We start from the raw sequence: 23,628 nt of genomic DNA on the forward strand, positions 1-23,628 counted from the left end.
TGTGTGTGTGTGTGTGTGTGTGTGTGTGTGTGTGTGTGTGTGTGTGTGTGTGGAGGAGGTGGAGGAAGAAGTATACTGAGAAGGTGAACCGAGACATACTATTCTCAAATAGCTTCCCAGACAGGGGATCTTTTTCTTATTAGTATTAATCAAGGAGATGGAGACTGCTCATAGTAGACTTGATATTCAAATCTATGAGTGTGAGTGAGGTCTCAGAAAAAGGAAAAAGAGAAAAAGAAGGATGGAGGGGCTAAGAGTAAAAGAGAGTAAAGAGGAGGAAGAAAGAAGAAGAGGGAAGGCAAAAGATAAGGGGAAAGGGGGAGTGGAAGACGAGGACAATGATGAAGAAGAGGAGGAGATGAAGATGTATCATTTCAATGAAAAAAAGCCTATCTGTTTTCTTTTTTAAATTACTCATGAAAGGAAGAAGGTTGAGTTTCTGAATGACCTTTTGCTTTTCAATTTTTATTCTCCACTCTAGATCTTATTGCTTTCAGCAACTCTTTTGAGTAACACCAATCACTTTAGGTATTTTTCCAGAGAGATCACATTCATTTAGTAGACAAGAAAATGTGAAGGTTCTTAGAGACTTTCATATCAGATGCGGAGACAGCATGTAATATCTGAGATATCTGTAATAATTTGAGAGCCCCACAGTGTTTGTAGTCAGACAAAGTTGGTTCAAGTCCCTGCACTACAATTTAAGGTCTGTGTGACCTCGAGGATTCGCTTCATCTCTCTGTGCATCAATGTGTAAATTGGCAACATATTAAGTTGTTAGTGAGGATTAAAAGAGAGAAATTGCATAAAGAATTTAGCACAGTCCCCTGCATATGTTTAGTTAGCACCCAGTAAATAATAGCTATGGCAACTATTATCAACTATTTGCTATTTCCTAACAAGTTTGTCTTTATTTAATTTTTAGGTAAGCTATTTGGTGGCATGCTGTTATCATAGTTTCTGTTAACATATTCAGCCATGTCTTTCTGTCTGTCTATCTAGCCATCTATCCATCCATCAAAAAACTTGATTATTACAGAAAGAATTTGAAGTGCATAGAATTTTTATAATTTTCAAGGAGCTTCCCTATACAATAGTTCATTTATACATCATAAATATTCAAAATCTCAGCATAAAAATGATGAATGACAGGCCTTAGATCACATAACCCAGATCACAGCTTCTCACTCTAAACTATTTGCACTTTTCACCACAAAAATGGTGTTTGTGCTTTGTTGGACATTATTACAGATACAGAGACATTGTAGTAAATAAGACCAAGATGCTGCCTTCATTTAACTTAGGTTTAAATAGGGAATATAGGCAATTAACAAATTAAAAAATAGAAAACAGCAAAATTTAGTAAAAATATAATACTCTGAAGTACTATTAGTCCTATGAAGAAAATAAAGGATGATAATATTATAGACTGCGATGAGAATAGAGATATATGCTTTGAACACATAATCAGGGAGAGTACCATAGGTTAGGTGACATCTGAACAAAGATCACAAAGCTATGAGTGTACAAGTTGCACAAAGGACCAGGCTAGGTAGAAGAGAGAGCAAATGTGAAAAGGGCTCACTGTGGAAACAACTTGGCCTGCCTGAATAATAGAAAGGCCAATGTGCTGTATTGTAGAGAAAGAGGAAGACTATATTAGGAAATGTGGGTACAGAGACAGAGTCTTCTAGTTCTGCAGGTATCAACTCCATAGCTTCCTGCTACAGCATAATCTTCCAAATGGATCTCATAATAATAGGACAGTCTGGACTTGCTTGTAGGCTAAAATTATGGCCATACGTGTCTGGTAATATTAAGCTGTTTATTCTCCAATTTTACCATGACTAGATTATTACCTGTTAGGATATAAGCAAGTTATTTATTACAACTTCTCCTTTACAGTACTAATTAAAGTAGTGTGGTTAGCACACTAGTGTCTAGGATATTTCTTGTCAGTCATTTGTAGTACTGAATGTGTTTCTCTGCCAAATACCTTGCAGATAGAGACGACTCATGAGTATTAGAAGGCATTTACTGCAAATATGTCAAAAGTCTACTCTAAAACATTTGAATGTTGGCAAAAGCATTCAGGGCCTTCTTCAACAGTATGGAAATGACGTAGATCATCATTCATTCCAGCCCTTCCCCCTTGAGAAGAAGCTGTGTCACTTTAGCAGAACAGATTCCACCCCGAGTTTCGATTATGTGTTCTTGCAATAGGGGTTGGTTCAGGTAACTCAGGCTTACAACAATCAGCTCACGGCTTTTCCTTGGCAACATAATTGGTAGTAAAGGGTAGTAAAGTTCAGGAAGCTCAAAACTCTCATTTAATCACTTCGAAAAGTGATTTGCTTGCTGTCTCTCCATGTTTGTGAACAGAGCAATATGTGGGACCAGTTAATGCTGGTGGCCATCCCATCATATGGAGGAAAGTCAGCCCAAGAACAAAGCTGATATATGTGGGGACGAAGGAGCTTTGAGAATTCCAGAGAAACATGGCAGGGAGACCAATTGACTCCCACCTAAAGCCTACATTATCACATGTCTTTTTAAGTTCTGTGGTTTAAAAAAATTCTTCTTTAATATTTCAGCCAGTTTGGGTGGGAATTTCTGTTACTGGCAAATGAAAATATAGTAATAGATACACCAGGACTAAGGGGCCATTGCCTAATCTTCTGACAGACTTGGCCTTGTGTGTAAGACATGGTCACTTGCAGAGCAGCAGGCGTGACTCCCATGTGTTGATGTTTAATTCGGGAACAGGGGATTGAGAGATTCTCCATCTGAGCTCTTTGCAAGCATCATAAAGTAGTTCTCATACTGAAACCCCCATTTCCTTGTCTTAGGGACATGTGTCCAATATGATAAGTCCCTCTAAGCTTGAGATATGTGCATGAGGAAATTTAGGATGTCAGAGAAACACTTCTTTTTCCTTTTCAAATGCAGCAAAACTTGGTCACAATTCTTTTTTGCATCCCCCCCCCTTACTGTTCCTAGATTATTTCTCCTATTGGTGAAAATAATTTATATCATTTAAAAAGTTGTTCTCTTGATATTCACAGAATGCAAGTAATTCTGAACACAAAATGGGCAGAATCACTGTGAAACTGTAGCTTCACCCATTCACTCATTTATCTATTTATCAAACATCTCTTGATTTCCTGCCAGGTGTCCTATGTTTTACATTCTATCAGTGGTTAACAGTGATAATGTTTCCTTAGTACCCATCCTTAAGGAACTCACTGGTGGAGGAGAGGAACCAATATACCCACAATTACACACAAGATCACATAGGAGGACCCAGTAACCCAGACTTACGGGGGTCAGGAGAGGATTCCTGAAGGAAGTGTCTTATTCCCTGAGTGTATGGTGAATGCCGCTATTCCAAGTCATGGTAAGCAGATTTCTTATAATTTTTAGTAAATTATTTCTTTCATTTTTTTAAAGTAAACTAATATTTATGATTTTTAAAAGAAAGAGTTAATAGCTAAATAGCCCAAATATATAAAATAATATGAACAACATGATATATAAAAAGATAAATGTGAAATTATATATTAGTTCAAACTTCTAAAATATATACAACTGATTTATTAGTAAAAATAAATACAAGAAAATTTAGATATGAACACTCATATTCCCATTATGTAAAGAAAGATTTCTACTGATATTTTATCTGTTATATGTGTTTGTGCATGTGTGAATATGTGATTCAGTGTACATAACATGTATAAGATTTGTTTTTGCAAAAATAAGATCATATTACGTTTTACTTATTTCACTTATTATGTTAGGGGTATCTTTTTTGTCATGGAATGATCTACATTGTTATAATGGCTTCATAAGTGTGTCTTCTAGTATACATGTAGAACTTTTTCTCTAGGGCACATATCTAGACAATTAATAGCTGGAATATGGGGTAATATCCTTCAAAGTAGGAGTATTATTTTGTATCCCTAGTTGAAGCATTTGATCATTCTCTGTGGCCACAACTCAGCAATGCTTAGTTTTGTCTTCTGTTTTATTTTTATCAATTTAATGGGATAAAATTACTGTTTTGCCTTATTTTACATTTCACTGACTACTCTAGGACTAAATTTTTAAAATATTTTTGGCCATTTGGGTTACTTTTGTGAGTATTCTCTTTCTATCCTTTGCCTCCTTTGGCTGTTTTATTGTTTGTTGTCTGAAACTATTTTTAATTGATTATAAGGATTTTAAATATATTCTGGGTGGCAGTTCTTTGTTGGTTGTACCTTTGTAGGTATGTTTTGCTAGTCTGTGGCTTTTTTTTTTTAACTTTGTTGGTGATATGTCTTTTTAAAAAGAAATTTTAATCTCTGATGTAGTCAAATTTTTCAATCATTCTTTCTGAGATGTATTTCTTATATCTTATTTAGGAAATTTTTTGCACTCTTGTTGATTGAAGATATTTCATATAATACCTTTTGATAGTTTAAAATTTTTATTTTACACATATGAATCAAAATCTTCTGGAGTTTATTCTTGTATATATTGTAAGACAGCAATTAAATTTTCTTTTATTCCAACTTATTTCAATATCATTTCTTCAGTAATCTCTCTTTTCTAAAATGATTGTATTGTACTATGTCATGGTATATACTTGGGCAATTTTCTGTGTTCTCTTATCCTTTTTGCTTTTCTGTTAAATATAATTTTGCCAGTATCACACTGCTTTTCTGCTGCAGTTTTATAATAAGCCTTAATAATAGGAGAATAGGTTCTTTCCTTCAAAACTGTCTTTTTGTCTTCATGTGAGTATGAAAAATAGCTGTCTATTTTTGCAAATCATGTACATATTTTTATTAAAATTACATTTAATTTAAAGATTAACTGAGGGAAATTTACACCTTTAATGTGTCAAGCCTTTCCCTCTATGGCAAGTTTCATGTAGCTAACAGTGTTTTGTAATTTTTTTCTAAGATCTTCCACATTTTTTATTAGGTTTATACCTCTGTTTTAAAATTTTTTCTTCCATCAAGATGCAAATTTTTTTACATTAAAATTTTTCTATGCTTACATTTGGGGTAGAGGAAAGCTATAGATTTTTGTATTTCTAGGAACTTGTCCATTTCATCTGAGTTTTCTAATTTGTTAGCACACAGTTATTCACAGTATTTCTTTATAATCCATTTTATTTTTGTAAGATTAGTAGTGAACTCTCTTTTATTCCTGATTTTAGTAATTTGAGTCTCTTACTCAAATTTCCTTTTTTTCTTGGTCAGTCTAAGCCAGTGATCCTTGTATGTTGACATTTAATCAAAAGAATCATGCTGGATTTTTTTTGTTGTTGTTATAATAATACATTTGTAGATGTTCTTGAATTTTCTATGTTGACAGTCTCTGAAATTTTTTTTCTTCCTTTGTAATGCTTATATCTTTTAGTTCTTTTATAAGTATCAGTTTATTGACTTCTATCAACAGTAGAGTGTTAAATTAACAATGACTCAGGCTTCTTGACTTTAGCAGTGTAAATAAAAATTACCCTTTCACGAAAAAAGTATTCAAAATTGGAAAAATGTAAAAGAGAATACTGGATGCTTTTCCAGTGCTTGTAACTTTGATTGACTTTTTAATTGACTAAATGATTTTACAACTCTGAAGGGGTAGATCTGAACCGGCAGAAAATTGATTGTGATGTAAATTATTCTTGTATTAGAGAAAAGCAAATGATCCTTGTCCATAGCAGCGCAAAGAAATTTTGTCTGGTAGTCATGCAATTGATTTTCTTTTTTGATTTTTTTATACTCATTTTATTTTATTTTATTTTATTTTTTTACATCTTTATTGGAGTATAATTGTTTTACAATGGGGTGTTAGTTTCTGCTTTATAACAAAGTGAATCAGTTTTATATATACATATGTTCCCATATCTCTTCTCTCTTGCGTCTCCCTCCCTCCCACCCTCCCTATCCCACCCCTCCAGGCGGTCACAAAGCACTGAGCTGATCTCCCTGTGCTATGTGCTGCTTCCCACTAGCTACCTACCTTACGTTTGGTAGTGTATATATGTCAATGCCTCTCTCTCGCTTTGTCACAGCTTATATCCTCAAGTCCATTCTCTAGTAGGTCTGTGTCTTTATTCCTGTCTTATCCCTAGGTTCTTCATGACATTTTTTTTTCTTAAATTCCATATATATGTGCTAGCATACGGTATTTGTCTTTCTGTTTCTGACTTAGTTCACTCTGTATGACAGACTCTAGGTCCATCCACCTCATTACAAATAGCTCAATTTCATTTCTTTTTATGGCTGAGTAATATTCCATTGTATATATGTGCCACATCTTCTTTATCCATTCATCCGATGATGGACACTTAGGTTGTTTTCATCTCTGGGCTATTGCAAATAGAGCTGCAATGAACATTTTGGTACATGACTCTTTTTGATTTATGGTTTTCTCAGGGTATATGCCCAGTAGTGGGATTGCTGGGTCATATGGTAGTTCTATTTGTAGTTTTTTAAGGAACCTCCACTGTTCTCCACAGTGGCTGTATCAATTTACATTCCCACCAAAAGTGCAAGAGGGTTCCCTTTTCTCCACACCTTCTCCAGCATTTATTGTTTCTACATTTTTTGTTGATGGCCATTCTGACTGGTGTGAGATGATATCTCATTGTAGTTTTGATTTGCATTTCTCTAATGATTAATGATGTTGAGCATTCTTTCATGTGTTTGTTGGCAGTCTGTATATCTTCTTTGGAGAAATGTCTATTTAGGTCTTCTGCCCATTTTTGGATTGGGTTGTTTGTTTTTTTGTTATTGAGCTGCATGAGCTGCTTATAAATTTTGGAGATTAATCCTTTGTGAGTTGCTTCATTTGCAAATATTTTCTCCCATTCTGAGGGTCGTCTTCTGGTCTTGTTTATGGTTTCATTTGCTGTGCAAAAGCTTTGAAGTTTCATTTGGTCCCATTCGTTTATTTTTGTTTTTATGTCCATTCCTCTAGGAGGTGGGTGAAAAAGGATCTTGCTGTGATTTATGTCATAGAGTGTTCTGCCTATGTTTTGCTCTAAGAGTTTGATAGTTTCTGGCCTTACATTTAGGTCTTTAATTCATTTTGAGCTTATTTTTGTGTATGGTGTTAGGGAGTGCTCTAATCTCATACTATTACATGTACCTGTCCAGTTTTCCCAGCACCACTTATTAAAGAGTCTGTCCTTTCTCCACTGTACATTCCTGCCTCCTTTATCAAAGATAAGGTGACCATATGTGTGTGGGTTTATCTCTGGGCTTTCTATCCTGTTCCATTGATCTATCTTTCTGTTTTTGTGCCAGTACCATATTGTCTTGATTACTGTAGCTTTGTAGTATAGTCTGAAGTCAGGGAGCCTGATTCCTCCAGCTCCATTTTTTGTTCTCAAGATTGCTTTCAATATTCGAGGTCTTTTGTGTTTCCATAAAAATTGTGAATTTTTTTGTTCTAGTTCTGTGAAAAATACCAGCGGTAGTTTGATAGGGATTGCATTGAATCTGTAGATTGCTTTGGGTAGTAGAGTCATTTTCACAATGTTGATTCTTCCAATCCAAGAACATGGTATATCTCTCCATCTATTTGTATCATCTTTAATTTCTTTCATCAGTGTCTTATAATATTCTGCATACAGGTCTTTTGTCTCTTTAGATAGGTTTATTCCTAGATATTTTATTCTTTTTGTTGCAATGGTAAATGGGAGTGATTTCTTGATTTCACTTTCAGATTTTTCATCATTAGTGTATAGGAATGCCAGAGATTTCTGTGCATTCATTTTGTATCCTGCTACTTTACCAAATTCATCGATTAGCTCAAGTAGTTTTCTGGTAGCATCTTTAGGATTCTCTATGTATAGTATCATGTCATCTGCAAACAGTGACAGCTTTACTTCTTCTTTTCCGATTTGGATTCCTTTTATTTCCTTTTCTTCTCTGATTGCTGTGGCTAAAACTTCCAAAATTATGTTGAATAAGAGTGGTGAGAGTGGGCAACCTTGTCTTGTTCCTGATCTTAGTGGAAATGCTTTCAGTTTTTCACCATTGAGGACGATGTTGGCTGTGGGTTTGTCATATATGGCCTTTATTATGTTGAGAAAAGTTCCCTCTATGGCTGCTTTCTGCAGGGTTTTTATCATAAATGGTGTTGAATTTTGTTGAAAGCTTTCTCTGCATCTATTGAGATGATCATATGGTTTTTATCCTTCAATTTGTTAATATGGTGTATCACGTTGATTGATTTGTGTATATTGAAGAATCCTTTATTCCTGGAATAAAGCCCACTTGATCATGGTGTATGATCCTTTTAATGTGCTGTTGGATTCTGTTTGCTAGTATTTTGTTGAGGATTTTTGCATCTATGTTCATCAGTGATATTGGCCTGTAGTTATCTTTGTGATTTCCTTGTCTGTTTTTGGTATCAGGGTGATGGTGGCCTCGTAGAATGAGCTTGGGAGTGTTCTTCGCTCTGCTATATTTTGGAAGAGTTTAAGAATGATAGGTGTTAGCTCTTCTCTACACGTTTGATAGAATTTGCCTGTGAAGCCATCTGGTCCTGGGCTTTTGTTTGTTGGAAGATTTTTAATGACAGTTTCAATTTCAGTGCTTGTGATTGGTCTGTTCTTATTTTTTATTTCTTCCTCATTCAGTCTTGGCAGGTTGTACATTTCTAAGAATTTGTCCATTTCTTCCAGGTTGTCCATTTTATTGGCATAGAGTTGCTTGTAGTAATCTCTCATAATTTTTTGTATTTCTGCAGTGTCATTTGTTACTTCTCCTTTTTCATTTCTAATTCTATTGATTTGAGTCTTCTCCCTTTTTTTCTTGATGAGTCTGGCTAATGGTTTATCAATTTTGTTTATCTTCTCCAAGAACCAGCTTTTAGTTTTATTGATCTTTGCTATCATTTCCTTCATTTCTTTTTCATTTATTTCTGATCTGATTTTTATGATTTCTTTCCTTCTGCTAACTTTGGGGTTTTTTTGTTCTTCTTTCTCTAATTGCTTTAGGTGCAAGGTTAGGCTGTTTACTCGAGATGTTTCCTGTTTCTTAAGGTAGGATTGTATTGCTATAAACTTCTCTCTTAGAACTGCTTTTGCTGCATCCCATAGATTTTGGGTCGTCGTGTCTCCATTGTCATTTGTTTCTATGTATTTTTGTATTTCCTCTTTGATTTCTTCAGTGATCACTTCATTATTAAGTAGTGTATTGTTTAGCCCCCATGTGTTTGGATTTTTTACAGATCTTTTCCTGTAATTGATATCTAGTCTCATAGCGTTGTGGTCGGAAAAGACACTTGATACAATGTCAATCTTCTTAAATTTACCAAGGCTTGATTTGTGACCCAAGATATGATCTATCCTGGAGAATGTTCCATGAGCACTTGAGAAAAATGTGTATTCTGTTGTTTTTGGATGGAATGTCCTATAAATATCAATTAAGTCCATATTGTTGAATGTATTATTTAAAGCTTGGGTTTCCTTATTTATTTTCATTTTGGATGATCTGTCCATTGGTGAAAGTGGGGTGTGGATGTCCCCTACTATGAATGTGTTACTGTCGATTTCCCCTTTTATGGCTGTTAGTATTTGCCTTATGTATTGAGGTGCTCCTATGTTGGATGCATAAATATTTGCAATTGTTATATCTTCTTCTTGGATTGATCCCTTGATCATTATGTAGTGTCCTTTTTTGTCTCTTCTAATAGTTTTTATTTTAAAGTCTATTTTGTCTGATATGAGAATTGCTACTCCAGCTTTCTTTTGGTTTCCATTTGCATGAAATATCTTTTTCCATTCCCTTAGTTTCAGTCTGTATGTGTCTCTAGGTCTGAAGTGGGCCTCTTGTGGACAGCATATATATGGGTCTTGTTTTTGTATCCATTCAGCTAATCTGTGTCTTTTGGTGGGATCATTTAGTTCATTTACATTTAAGGTAATTATCGATATGTATGTTCCTATTCCCATTTTCTTAATTGTTTTGGGTTCGTTATTGTAGGTCTTTTCCTTCTCTTGTGTTTCTTGCCTAGAGAAGTTCCTTTAGCAGTTGTTGTAAAGATGGTTTGGTGGTGCTGAACTCTCAGCTTTTGCTTGTCTGTAAAGGTTTTAATTTCTCCATCAGATCTGAATGAGATCCTTGCTGGGTAGAGTAATCTTGGTTGCAGGTTTTTCTCCTTCATCACTTTAAATATGTCCTGCCAGTCCCTTCTGGCTTGCAGAGTTTCTGCTGAAAGATCAGCTGTTAACCGTATGGGGATTCCGTTGTGTGTTATTTGTTGTTTTTCCCTTGCTGCTTTTAATATGTTTTCTTTGTATTTAATTTTTGACAGCTTGATTAATATGTGTCTTGGTATATTTCTCCTTGGATTTATCCTGTATGGGACTCTCTGTGCTTTCTGAACTTGATTAACTATTTCCTTTCCCATATTAGGGAAGTTTTCAACTATAATCTCTTCAAATATTTTCTCAGTCCCCTTCTTTTTCTCTTCTTCTTCTGGAACCCCTGTAATTCGAATGTTGGTGTTAATGTTGGTTCAAATGTTTAATCTTGTCCCAGTGGTCTCTGAGACTGTCCTCAGTTCTTTTCATTCTTTTTTCTTTATTCTGCTCTGCAGTAGTTATTTCCACTATTTTATCTTCCAGGTCACTTATCCGTTCTTCCGCCTCAGTTATTCTGCTATTGATCCCTTCTAGAGAATTTTAAATTTCATTTATTGTGTTGTACATCACTGTTTGTTTGCTCTTTAGTTCTTCTAGGTCCTTGTTAAACGTTTCTTGTATTTTCTACATTCTATTTCCAAGATTTTGGATCATCTTTACTATCATTATTATGAATTCTTTTTCAGGTAGACTGCCTATTTCCTCTTTATTTGTTAGATCTGGTGGGTTTTTATCTTGCTCCTTCATCTGCTGTGTGTTTTTCTGTCTTCTCAGTTTGCTTATCTTACTGTGTTTGGGGTCTCCTTTTTGCAGGCTGCAGGTTCGTAGTTCCCGTTGCTTTTGGTGTCTGCCCCCAGGGTCTATGGTTGGTTCAGTGGGTTGTGTAGGCTTCCTGGTGGAGGGAACTAGTGCCTGTGTTCTGGTGGATGAGGCTGGATCTTGTCTTTCTGGTGGGCAGGTCCACGTTTGGTGGTGTGTTTTGGAGTGTCTGTGGACTTATGATGCTTTTAGGCAGCCTCTGTGCTAATGGGTGGGGTTGTGTTCCTGTCTTGCTAGTTGTTTGGGTTAGGATGTCCAGCACTGTAGCTTGCTGGTCGTTGAGTGAAGCTGGGTGTTGGTGTTGAGATGGAGATCTCTGGGAGATTTTCACCATTTGATATTATGTGGAGCTGGGAGGTGTCTTGTGGACCAGTGTCCTGAAGTTGGCTCTCCCAACTCAGAGGCACAGCACTAACTCCTGGCTGCAGCACCAAAAGCCTTTCATCCACACGGCTCAGAATAAAAGGGAGAAAAAGTAGAAAGAAAGAATTAGTAGAAGTAGAAAGAAAGAAAGAAAGAAAGAAAGGAGGGAGGGAGGAAGGAAGGAAGGAAGGAAGGAAGGAGGGAAGGAAGGAAGGAAAAAAAGAAAAGATAAAGTAAAATAAAATAAAGTAAGATAAAATATAATAAAGTTATTAAAATAAAAAATAAGAAAAAAAAGAAAAAAAATTAAAAAACAAAACAAACAAAAAGTGGACGGATAGAACCCTAGGACAAACGGTGGAAGCAAAGCTATACAGACAAAATCTCACAGACGCATATGCATACACACTCACAAAAAGAGGAAAAGGGGAATAAATCTTGCTCTCAAATCCACCTCCTCAATTTGGGATGATTGGTTGTCTATTCATGTATTCCACAGATGCAGGGTACATCAAGTTGATTGTGGAGCTTTAATCCGCTGCTTCCTTTCTCTTCTTTGTTCTCACAGCTCCCAGGGCCTCAGCTTTGGATTTGGCCCCGCCTCTCCATGTAGGTCGCCGGAGGGCGTCTGTTTTTCGCTCAGACAGGACGGGGTTAAAGGAGCCGCTGATTCGGGGGTTCTGGCTCACTCAGGCCGAGGGGAGGGAGGGGCACGGAGTGCGGGGCGAGCCTGCATCAGCAGAGGCTGGCGTGACGTTGCACCAAGCTGAGGCGCGCAGTGCGTTCTCCCGGGGGAGTTGTCCCTGGATCCCGGGACCCTGGCAGTGGCGGGCTGCACAGGCTCCCCGGAAGGGGGGTGTGTATAGTGACCTGTGCTCGCACATAGGCTTCTTGGTGGCAGCAGCAGCAGCCTTAGCGTCTCATGCCCGTCTCTGGGGTCCGCGCTGTTAGCCGCGGCTCGCGCCCGTCTCTGGAGCTCCTTTAAGCAGCGCTCTGATCCCCTCTCCTCGCGCACCAGGAAACAAAAAGGGAAGAAAAAGTCTCTTGCCTCTTCGGCAAGTCCAGACGTTTCCCTGGACTCCCTCCCGGCTAGCCTTGGCGCACTAACCTCCTTCAGGCTGTGTTCACGCCACCAACCCCAGTCCTCTCCCGACGCTCCGACCGAAGCCCGAGCCTCAGCTCCCAGCCCCGCCCGCCCCGGCGAGTGAGCAGACAAGCCTCTCGGGCTGGTAAGTGCCGGTCGGCCCCGATCCTCTGTGCGGGAATCTCTCCGCTTTGCCCTCCGCACCCCTGTTGCTGCGCTCTCCTCCACAGCTGCGAAGCTTTCCCCTTCCGCCACCGGCAGTCTCTGCCCGCGAAGGGGCTTCTTGTGTGTGGAAATCTTTCCTCCTTCACAGCTCCCTCCCACTGGTGCAGGTCCCGTCCCTATCCTTTTGTCTCTGTTTATTCTTTTTTCTTTTGCCCTACCCAGGTACGGGGAGGGGGTTTCTTGCCTTTTGGGAGGTCTGAGGTCTTCTGCCAGCGTTCAATAGGTGTTCTGTAGGAGTTGTTCCACGTGTAGATGTATTTCTGGTGTATCTGTGGGGAGGAGAGTGATCTACGCGTCTTACTCTTCCGCCATCATCCCGGAAGCTCTGATGCAATTGATTTTAATACAAGTTTATGTTTATATGAAGGTTATGTTTTAACTTTTTAAAACTATGCTTTGACAATGAAAACATGTATACTTTTTTTAACTATAAACATGAAACTTGCTATAAATTTTTAGTAAATTGTTTTTATTAGTGTAGGGAGGTTCAATCTGTTCATATATGTGGTGGAGGAGGTGTATTTGTCTCTCTTTTTTTTATTTTTTACTTTAGTTTTTTTTTCTGTCTTTTTATTTTACACATATGGATATCCAATTTTCAATTACCTTTTGTCAAAAAAATTACTCTTCCTCCATTGAATTGTCTTTGTACCTTTGTTGAAAATCAATTGGCCATGTGTTTGTATTTCTGGACTATATTCTGTTCTATTGACCTCTTTGACTAATTTATGTCAATACCACACTGTCTGGATTACTGTACCTTTATAAGTTGTCTTGAAAGCACATAGTGTAGGTTTAAGAACTTATTTCTTCTTTTTCAAGATCCTTTACTTTTCCATATGAATTTTAGAATCAGCTTGTCAATTTTGCAAATAGACAGCTGAATTTTTGATTGGGATTATTTTGAATCTATAAATCAATTTTCAAAGAAATAGCTTCTTAACAAAATGGAGCCTTCTGACCCCTGAATTTTGTAGAGTCCATCAGATTTTCTACATGTTGTCTGTGAAAAAGACAGTTTTACTTATCCTTTCTCAAAGTGGATTCGTTTTATTGTTTTTTCTTGCCTGACTGTTTCATCGGCTAAACCCACAGTAGAAATTGAACAACAGTGGTGAGAGCATAACTTCTTATATGCTTCTGATCTTTTGGGTAGAAAATATTCATTGTTTCACCACTAAATGTGTTTGGTGTATGTGTTTCATCAATGCCCTTTGTCAGGTTGTGGAAGTTTCCTTCTGTATTAGTTATCTTTTGCTACATAAATAATTACACCAAATTTTAATGGTTTAAAACAATATTTATTATCCCACAGTTTCTGTGGGTCAGGAATCCAGACATAACTTAGCTGTATCCTTTGATTCTGAGCCTCTGCAAGGCTGCAGTCATTTCAATGTTCATCTGGGAAAGAGCCACTTCCTGGCTCACTCACATGGATGTTTGTTCTGAAATGTAGTTGAGTTACTCAGAGAAAAGTTTGATCCTTTTGAGTCTTACTTTATGACTTTTCAGGAGTCTGGAGCAGTGCTCAATCTAGGGCTAAATATTCCCCATTGAGGCAAGACCTTCCTAAGTACTGTATGCAAACCCTATGAAGAAATTTTTTCAATTTGCTTCAGAAAGCAAAGAGTGATATAAAGAAATTAAAGTTCAGACTCAGTCAAAGAGTCGTCAGTAAATATCTCAGGCTTTTATTTGAGAAAGTTTATGCCCCAGGAGTCAGGATGCCTGACTAAGATGCCTCTTAGTCAGCCCTAAGAGTAATGGATCTGCCTTTGGAGTAATAGCAAAGCTGAATCATACTCATTTTAACAAGCCCTAAAAACAAGACTTGATAGCTGTAATTCACTTCCAATAATGTAACATTTTGCCAAAAGAAAAATTTACACTCTACAGAGGAAAATAACATAATCCAGAGTTTTTCTACTATAACTTTTACAACTTTGGGAATATAATTTGCTATCACTAGACCTGTGAAGAAGGAAAATGTTACTGATAAGCAAGAATTTTTTTTTAAGTCAATAGGAGCAAATCCAGGGATGATCCTGATATTGGATTTAGCAGAAGACGACTTCAAAAATAAGTTAACTTTTCAAATATTTTTACTTCTGCAAAAAATTTTATTTTGGATTGAGAAACTAATTAAAAACCTTTGTTTCTCTTTCTACTTCTGTGGTAATAATTCTAACATTCTCATAGGTAAATGAATGGCCTTGTAAAAGTAGGAAAGAGACCAGTGTAAGAACGTAAAAAGGAGAAACATCATAAATAAAGTTTAATAATGCCTTATCCTTGTTGAAATTGCAAATTTAAAGATAAATAAAATGCAATGTTATGCCTGTCAAATTGAGAAAGATGATAATAATTATTAAGATGACACTATTACTACTTGAAGGGTTAAATTGTATATACTCAGCAACATGGTATTATATATCGAAAACCTTAAAGTCTTTAACATTTTTGACACTAATTTCACTTCTCAAAATATATCACAAGAAGACAATGTTAATTGCAGGCAAAGATTTATATGTAAGTTTGTTTATTCTAACCTTATTAACAATAGCAAAATGTGAGGAGCACATAAATTTCCCATAAAGTTGAATGATTAATTAATTGTTCATCCTTATTAAGAAAAAGTAAGAGCAGTCATTTAAAATATTCATCTAATTATTTAAAATAAATAATATAAATGTATATGACATACATGTATACACATATGCATATATGTATATAATCATATATATACAATACATTTTCAATTATTTAAATAAAATTATATACATGAAACAACTATAAAAATGTATAGCAACATTAATATTGATCACTTTTAGCTGCAAGACTATAATTCAAAGTTATTATTTTCTTTTATACATGCTTCTGTATCTCCTTCCAATAGTGATAGGATAGAGTGTCTTATCCTCTATTTCACACACTCAGAAATTCCCACTTTCTTGCCCTTGTGCCCTAAGCTCCTCCAGAATGGGCATCCCTCTTATCTCTGCATGCTAGTTAATCTTCATGAATCAGTTCAAATTTCGTCTCCTCCAAGAAGCTTTCCATAGGACTTCTGGCTGGAAGTCATTTTTACCATGTCTAAACTGTCATAGCACATTATCTCTACCTTCTTTATGGCTTTATCACTTTCCATCTTGGATTATAACTATTTATGTATAATAAAATTTAAGTTCATTGAGAAAAAGGATCTTTTAAAACATTTTTTGTGTATTTCATAGCATCTAGCTTAGCATGTGTGTTTAAAAAATCTGTTGAATGAATAAATTTATGAAACTATAGATAACAATCAAAATCAATAATTCAATAATCCAGAATTTACTTTGTAAAAATTTGTGTTTATATTTTAGAATATTGGCTATTTAAGCTCTTTCTTAGACAACAATTTACTCTCTTAATGACAAACATATATATGATGATTTTCATTTATTAGTCATTGATGTGGGTATTCTATATAAATTAAAGTACTAAATCTTCTATATGAAGAAATTTAGGCATGAAGAAGTTAAGTAACTTGACCAAAGTCACACAGCTAGTAAGAATTGTAACCCAGGTAGTCTTATTTTTGAAATCTTGCTCTTAGACATATTACAGTGTTATAAGTTTTTCTTGCATCTTCTGAAATGTTGTATGCCTCTGCAAATCAGTGGCTATGAAAAATTTTTCTTCTGAGTGGAACTAAGGTTTGGGGATGAATTACATATATATACATATTTATATTTATTTATATGTATATGTGTGTGTATATATGAGGGTGTGTGTATAAATATATATATATATATTTTTCATGATGAATGGAATTCAATGCCCAAACAATTCAAATTAAGTGCTAACACTGGCTTGCCACAATATCAACTGCCCATTCGATTTGCCTTCATGTTTAATCTTTGGATTAATTAACTCTAGAGTTATTACCAGAAAGTATCTTGAAAATGCTCTCCATATAGTAATCGATGCCTTTGCAAATAAATGCAGATCGTTTATTAGACAGTTAATTATTATCCTTCTCCTGCAGGAATAAAACTAGAACAAATTTGTTTCTGTGGAAAGGGAAATATGGCCGCAACAAACAAAAATGATAGGACATGGCTCTGACAGGTGACAATCCAGAAGAATAGCTCTTGAGTACCCTATCTGATTCTTGGGAAACTAGAGGTAAGCTTGGGGTTGATGGACATTGCTGTTCAATGCCTGAGAGAGAAAAGTAGGAGATGCTCAAGTCTTAACTTATTTTAGCATATTCCTGGGAGATTGACTTCATTTGGGGTAATTAATCTGAAGAGCCAACCTAGAATATTCTGAAATTACTTGTGATATCCCGCTGTATATTATCTTAGGTTCTTTGAGAAAAAAATTAAAATAACAGATGGAAGAATTGTTTGGCTACAATCCAGGCCATCTGGCTTAGTCACATAGACACATCCACTAGGACAGTTTACTCAAAACAGAAAAATATAACTAAATGAGCTAGAAGACTGGAGTTCCTCTTCATCATCAAAGATATGCCCAGAATAGTTGAAGAACCACCATTGTCATTTTATCTTCCCAGAAAAGAAACTTGAAAATACATTATTTCAGAGTTTCAGAATGGCTATATGTCAACAAAAACCAGTCCGTTCAGTGGAAAATTAATTCCATCATAATTGTAATTTTCCTGTAGAGAGCACTAACAGGGTGGTTGATATTTTACACTCTTCAACTAGTTTTTAGAACATCATACTGTCATAGGCACTGTGGTGTTATGTCTTTTTGTGTACTAAGAAAACTTATTAAATTTGCTGGTAACACATATGCAGATAGTCTTTTGTACTTCTAGCAATTAGGTTATGTATGACTGGTCAGAATATGTTCTAACTATTATGGTTTACTCTCAGAGCGCACAAATACTTTCTCCAGAATGACAGATACTCTACAACCCTGGATTTCTTATTTTATCCAAAAACACATCTTCTTGCATAAAAGAAGCCTGTAAATACCAAGAAAAATGACATTCCCATATATGTGTTTTGTAAAACTTCATCCCCAATTACAAATAATAATAACTGCATGTGATACATAATTCTAATGATATAATCCAGTCTTAGTGTTTTACTACCATTCATAAACTGCTTCAGCAGAACTCCCTGTGATTTACAGCATCAATAGAACCCTTTAAATTACATCCTATATTATGTCGTAGGGCATGTATTGCCCTATGGTCTCACATGCAATGTCAGAGACAGAGCGAACAGGAAATGAAGAATTGTGATTTCACTGCAAATCAAAAGCTAAATGTTGTTTATGAGCACTGGGGTTTTAGCTCATGGTATCATTTCCCTTTTTTTTTTCCTTATAGCAGTTAACCTGATGTGGGACAAACTTAATCCAATCAATAATTATTTACCCTTTAACATCTTTGGTATCAATAAGCAAAAGGCAAGTACTAAACATATAATTTATTTCCCTAAAATTAGTCTATTATTTTAAAAATTGGCTGGATTTTTACTGTAAGAATAAAAAGAATATTGAAAGATGTGTATACTTAATCCCAATGTCATGTATATATCATGCGCACTCTATAAACATTTGTTGACTTTTCCCTTAGTTTTAAAAATAAAATTTCCAAATTAAACCAATTTATTAATTTGTATTTAACTAAGAATATAAAACAATGAAGGTTGCACTTGAGAAGCCATCTATAGTCACCAATGAATTTGTTATTTTATAATTTTGATTAAATATTTTAATAACATTTAATAACATTTTCGATGTCACAGACACCCAAACACAAAAGTTGGATTCAGAGGAGACACTCAGTTTGTTTCATGGCCAAGTATTTGAAGTGTTCACATCAACTTCAGTGATTTATTTTAAGACTTAAGAAGACAATTACGATTTTTCAAAGCATTTTAGGACAGCTTGACCTTGATTTTTCACAGAATAAATGTGTCTTTTGACTTCAGATTTCCTCACAAAGTCTGAGCCTAGTAATAAGTAGTTATAAATGAGGGCAATAATAATATGTGATTCAAATGCAAGCATCTCATCTGCGCGAAACCATTGGCCTTGTAACCATGACTTAGCCCTGGTGCACACATAGGGAGGTATGCTGCTTCCTAATGAATATTATCTTCTCTCTTCCAATTGTGATTTGATGTCTTCAAATCCTGTGCATACCATAAGCAGCAACTCTGTGAAATTTCCATGAACAAAAGATACATATACAGATAGAAAGAGTCGTTTAAAAAAATAGATCCTCAAGCCCATTTGGATTCAGTTAGTCTCTAAAGAGGCTGGTTAAGAAATCAAAGAAGTAGATGGGGTTCTTTCTATATTCTATGTGTCTAATATTTACCCGCAGGCATATATGAAATAATTCTTAAATAACTGTGGCTACTTAAAATTTACAGAATTGAACCTATGCAAGGAGTAGTTGATCTTAAACTGACACAAACCAGATAGTCTCTTAATGTTACTCTAAGGAATTTTAAACTGACTCTGTTAAAGCTGAGGTTATTTGCCTTGGGGATGCCTAATGGAAGGGTTATTATAACATTGTCCACAAATAGGGGTCTTGAGAGAGTCAGGCCATAGCACTCCATTGACAGCTAATACACTGGGCCATTGCCATGTCACAGAGATCTCCAAGGTCAAAGGTCATATCTCTCCCTTAATATTTAAATAAAGATACTTGACAAAAGCAGAAAACACCTTATTGTCAGTGATGGCTGCTGCTCAACTTATAAGAACCTTTACAAAGTCATGCTAATTCTCGGCCTTCTTAGAATGCATGGTAACCTTTCATAAATCCATCTTTTCTAGATGTCCTTGGAAATGACAGTTATAAAACTACAAATGATTTGTAATGCAAAATGGGACTGACACACTTGAAGATTAGGGCTCTGTGTACTAAAATGACTGAGATTATAGCTAACAAAAGGCATAAAATGCATCAATAAATAGCTGCAGAAGTAACTCAAGATTATTTTAAACATCCCTAGTAAATGCTGGAACAACAACAGCAACAAAAACTTATGCTTATAATTTTACAAGTAGCAGCTTACTTCAAAATAATGGAACAAAATTCCTCTGTGTAGGTCAGCTGGAAGACAGATAGCAAACCAGTTATGCTTTTTTTTTTCTAGGCAGTATCATTTTTTTCTCTTATGTCATTTTTTTACATGTCAACATATGAACTTGATTTTTTAAATCTTTAAGGAACACTGGACAAGTTGAACTTAATTATATATTCTTTTTTCCTTAACTTTTTAAAAACGAATCAACCAAATGCCTTATCCTATTAACATATCTAAATGAGTCACAAATTAAAACCTAATGAAAAATAATTTTCATACTTAATCTTTACTGCTGAGATGACTTACGTTAACAGGGTAAGTTGGGGCAATCTATTTAAGCAATACACACTAATGGATATTTTCAACTGCCTGATTTCAGGGAGACTGAAAGTCAGGAAATAATTTGAGGCATATAACCTGAGATGCTATAACCTGAGCTTTTGAATAATACTTGAAGAAATGACTAAATACTACTTTTTTCTGTATAATCTTCAAAAACCTACATGATAAGCCTCTTGCCCTGTTGCACTTGCAAATAGCAAGTATAAGACCTGCCTCTGAAAGCATCAGGAAAGTGCTAAGAGCTTGGATCCAAAGTGACCTTCTGCTGGAGAGGAAGCTCATGGCTGACCCATTTTCAATGCTTTGGTTCTGTTTGCTTCCTATCCTTTTTTTCTCCGTATGTCCTCTACTTGAATTTAATCCCTTCCATTTTATTCTCTCTTCTCCTCTGCCTAATGACTGTTCAGTAAAAATGAGACCGAGCCCATAGTTGTGATTCTGCTAGGTGTGGGGGAGAAAAACAACTTAAAATCCATCGAAACCTTCAAATATTAGTCCTTTATTTGCATGCTGAGAGCTTGAAAGTGAGCCATAAGCCTTTCAATATTAGTGACCGAGAACTAGAATTATAGTAAAGACTTTTTTGTAGAGGAGCTAATACATCTTTGGAAACAGGAAATAATACATTTCCAAGGAATCTCTAAGTTTTGCTGTGAATAGTTGCATTCATTAGCTCAACTTTACTCAAAGTAGGAAGTTCATTTCTGAACATTTCTGGAAACCCCATGTGTGCTAAGTTTAGTTAACTGTAAAATATATTTGACCAAAGCATGGAGGAAGGATATTTCCTTTCCTTGCTTATTTTTCCAGTGCCATAAAATATGCTATCACATTTACAGTATGTCAGAGTGATGTCATATGCAGAACATAAAAACAGATTGTTTTCAGTATGTGGGTAAAAAAACCCTCAGGACTCCCTAGGAGCCCTAAAACCAAGATATTATACTGAGACTGTATGGACTGTACGGAGTAGGCTAGGTCCCTATGGAAACCAGGGTGTGACTTACCTATCACATGGTCAACTTATTCTCCTTTCTCACTTAGTCCATCTTATGAAATGATTAAGTTGTTGGGTGAAAAATACAGTGCAGTGTGAGGTCAAGCTACTCATGCAAGAAAACTTGCCATTTCTAGATATTTTGAGCACCAGGCCTGCAGTATATCTTTCATTCACCCTTAGCTTAACATTTATTTACTCACCAGAGCCAAGGAAACTGACTCTTCTGGGGTTCTTTGAGTGCAATGTTTATTCACTCATTCATTCATTCATTCACAAGCCCCTGCAAAGCTTCCAGGCACCGCGGGGATAAAGATGAACAATGCAGTGCTTCCTTCTTTAAAGGCCTAATAATCACCTTGGCATTATACCCTCATCAAGTGACTTGGCCTTCTTCGTTTTGACTCTCATCTTCAATATTAACTGATATGTTTTCACTGAAAGAGACAATTGCATTTGTCTTTCTTACCTCACTAAGCTGTGGATTTCTGCTGGGAAAGAACTATGCTGCATCATTTTTATAAACCCAGAGTAAATGGTCAATAAAAATGTATAGCATGAATGAGTGAATGAGTGGATGAATGAATGAGTGAACAGGATACATAACAGCACAATTATACTTGCCTTGTGATCTGCAGCTTGCTAGTGTTCAGTCTGAGATGCTCAAACATCCCCATGGCACAGTATTTCCAGTAATCTTAAACATTCTTTTATTCCAAACCTTGGTTTGGGGAAATTTAAAAGAAAAAGCAGAAGGGGAAGCTCATGATTCAAATATGGGACAGAGGTGCCACTGCTTATTGTGTAGCTTAGCTATACTTGAGAATAAAATAGACTCAAAATCAGGATGAGATCCCCAGAACTTTCTACGTTTATTCCAATCAAGATATGTCATATTGACGTTTAGAACATTTAACACTCTTTAAATGATTCCTCAGTTGATATTTCCTTATGCAGCTTGTATCTCGTTTGATCTACTGTTTAATTATCATGAGTGTCATATGGTCTGATTGTCTTAAATGATTCTTTATAATATTTCTCCCGTATACACAGGATGTCATCGTCGCCCTAGCCCCCTGCGTCACCACCCCTCTGGTTGCAATACAGAAGCTTTTTGGGTAACATATTCTTTTTTCTCTTTTTAATACAAATCCAGCCTGGCAGGCACAGTGCTATGTATAGACTGGATTGAATCAAAGCACTATTCTCCTACTTTTCCCATGTATAGGAAGTGATACTAACAAGAATCAGATTTTCCTGGACCCGTAACAGAGGAAACAACTTCTGGCACAGTAATTCTTTGAACTGGAACCATGAGGGCAAGTACTAACGTATCCTTCTATTGCATGCAATGTCTTATGCACAAAAGCAGTTTTTTTGACAGTTGAAATGAACTGAATCAGATTTGTGTTACTAAATTTTTTAGGGTATGTGAATATTTTTATTTATTTTGAGAGATCCTGTGTTCACAATTCATCTGGTCAGATCAGGAGTTTCATTTTTATTCCATGTAATTTACTTATGGAATGGATTTAAGACAGATGTTTAGGAAGATGTTTTATAAATATTTTCATTTGATCAGAAGAAGAAAACTAATAATCCAAAAATACTAGTAATCCAACAACACAATCTTGTATTGTTGGATTACTATTCGTTAAGCACCCACAGGATTTGGGGTAAGAAGCCTAGAGCCTGTGATCTGCCATTGATTAGCTGAGTGACCTGAAGCAACATAATTAACCTCTGAGAAACTCACTTTCCTCATCTGTAAAAATGAAGCTAATTATACCAACCTCAAATGGTTGTTAAGGTTCAAAGGATATCATGGAAGTAAATGTGCTTTTCAAACTGTATGGTTGCTAAAATCATGTAATATAATATTATTTTATTTCCATTAGACTGTGAGCTCTTTTAGGGCTAGGATCATATATTCATCTTCGTAAAAATTTCTACACTTAACAATATTCCTGGCATGTAGCAGGTGCTCAATAAATGCAGAATGAATGCACAAATGAATAAATTCAGGATATTAGAGCTACGAAGATTCCTATGATCCTTGCCCTCAGAAAACTCATAATCTAATAAAGGAGGTGGATATATGTACAGTATACTATAACACAATCTAAAATTACACCTGCACAACCTCAGCAGTGTTATGTTAATCACTATCTGGTAATTTCTCTATTCCTTCTTTTCTGTGTGCAAACATCTGCAGAACAACATGCAAACACAAATTGAAGCTCACGCTGATGTGTGCTATTTTCAAATTACTATGAATTTTACCATATGAACAAAGAAAAATAAAATCAAAGGTTTTAGAGTTGGAAGAGATACTTTAGATAACGTATCTAGTGAGGAAAGTAAGCCCATATTATGTGCACGTTCTTTTAAAGAAGATAGGTGAACAACCCCCATTTACTATTTCCCTATATTTGATGTAGGAACAATGGTCTTCCAGAAAATCTATGCTAACTGACCTTTGTGATTTCTCATGATAAAGGGAAAGTAAGCGTAATGTTTAACTCTAGTGAAAAAATCTTGAATTGATTAAGATGTCGGGTATAATAACTTACATCTCAAG

The 23,628-nt window shown here is 35.7% G+C and overlaps 1 long non-coding RNA gene across 1 annotated transcript; it reads left to right on the forward strand.

The window, feature by feature from the left end:
- The first annotated feature begins 16,689 nt into the window (after positions 1–16,689).
- LOC113617828 (uncharacterized) lies at positions 16,690–22,359 on the forward strand. The gene is made up of 3 exons (XR_003431780.1): positions 16,690–16,808; positions 22,101–22,165; positions 22,276–22,359. It is a non-coding gene; the product is annotated as an uncharacterized LOC113617828 (long non-coding RNA).
- The last annotated feature ends 1,269 nt before the right edge of the window (positions 22,360–23,628 follow it).

Source organism: Aethalodelphis obliquidens, unplaced genomic scaffold (assembly GCF_003676395.1).
Source record: "Aethalodelphis obliquidens isolate GAN/ISIS:26980383/991018 unplaced genomic scaffold, ASM367639v1 scaffold5, whole genome shotgun sequence".
NCBI lineage: Eukaryota > Metazoa > Chordata > Mammalia > Artiodactyla > Delphinidae > Aethalodelphis > Aethalodelphis obliquidens.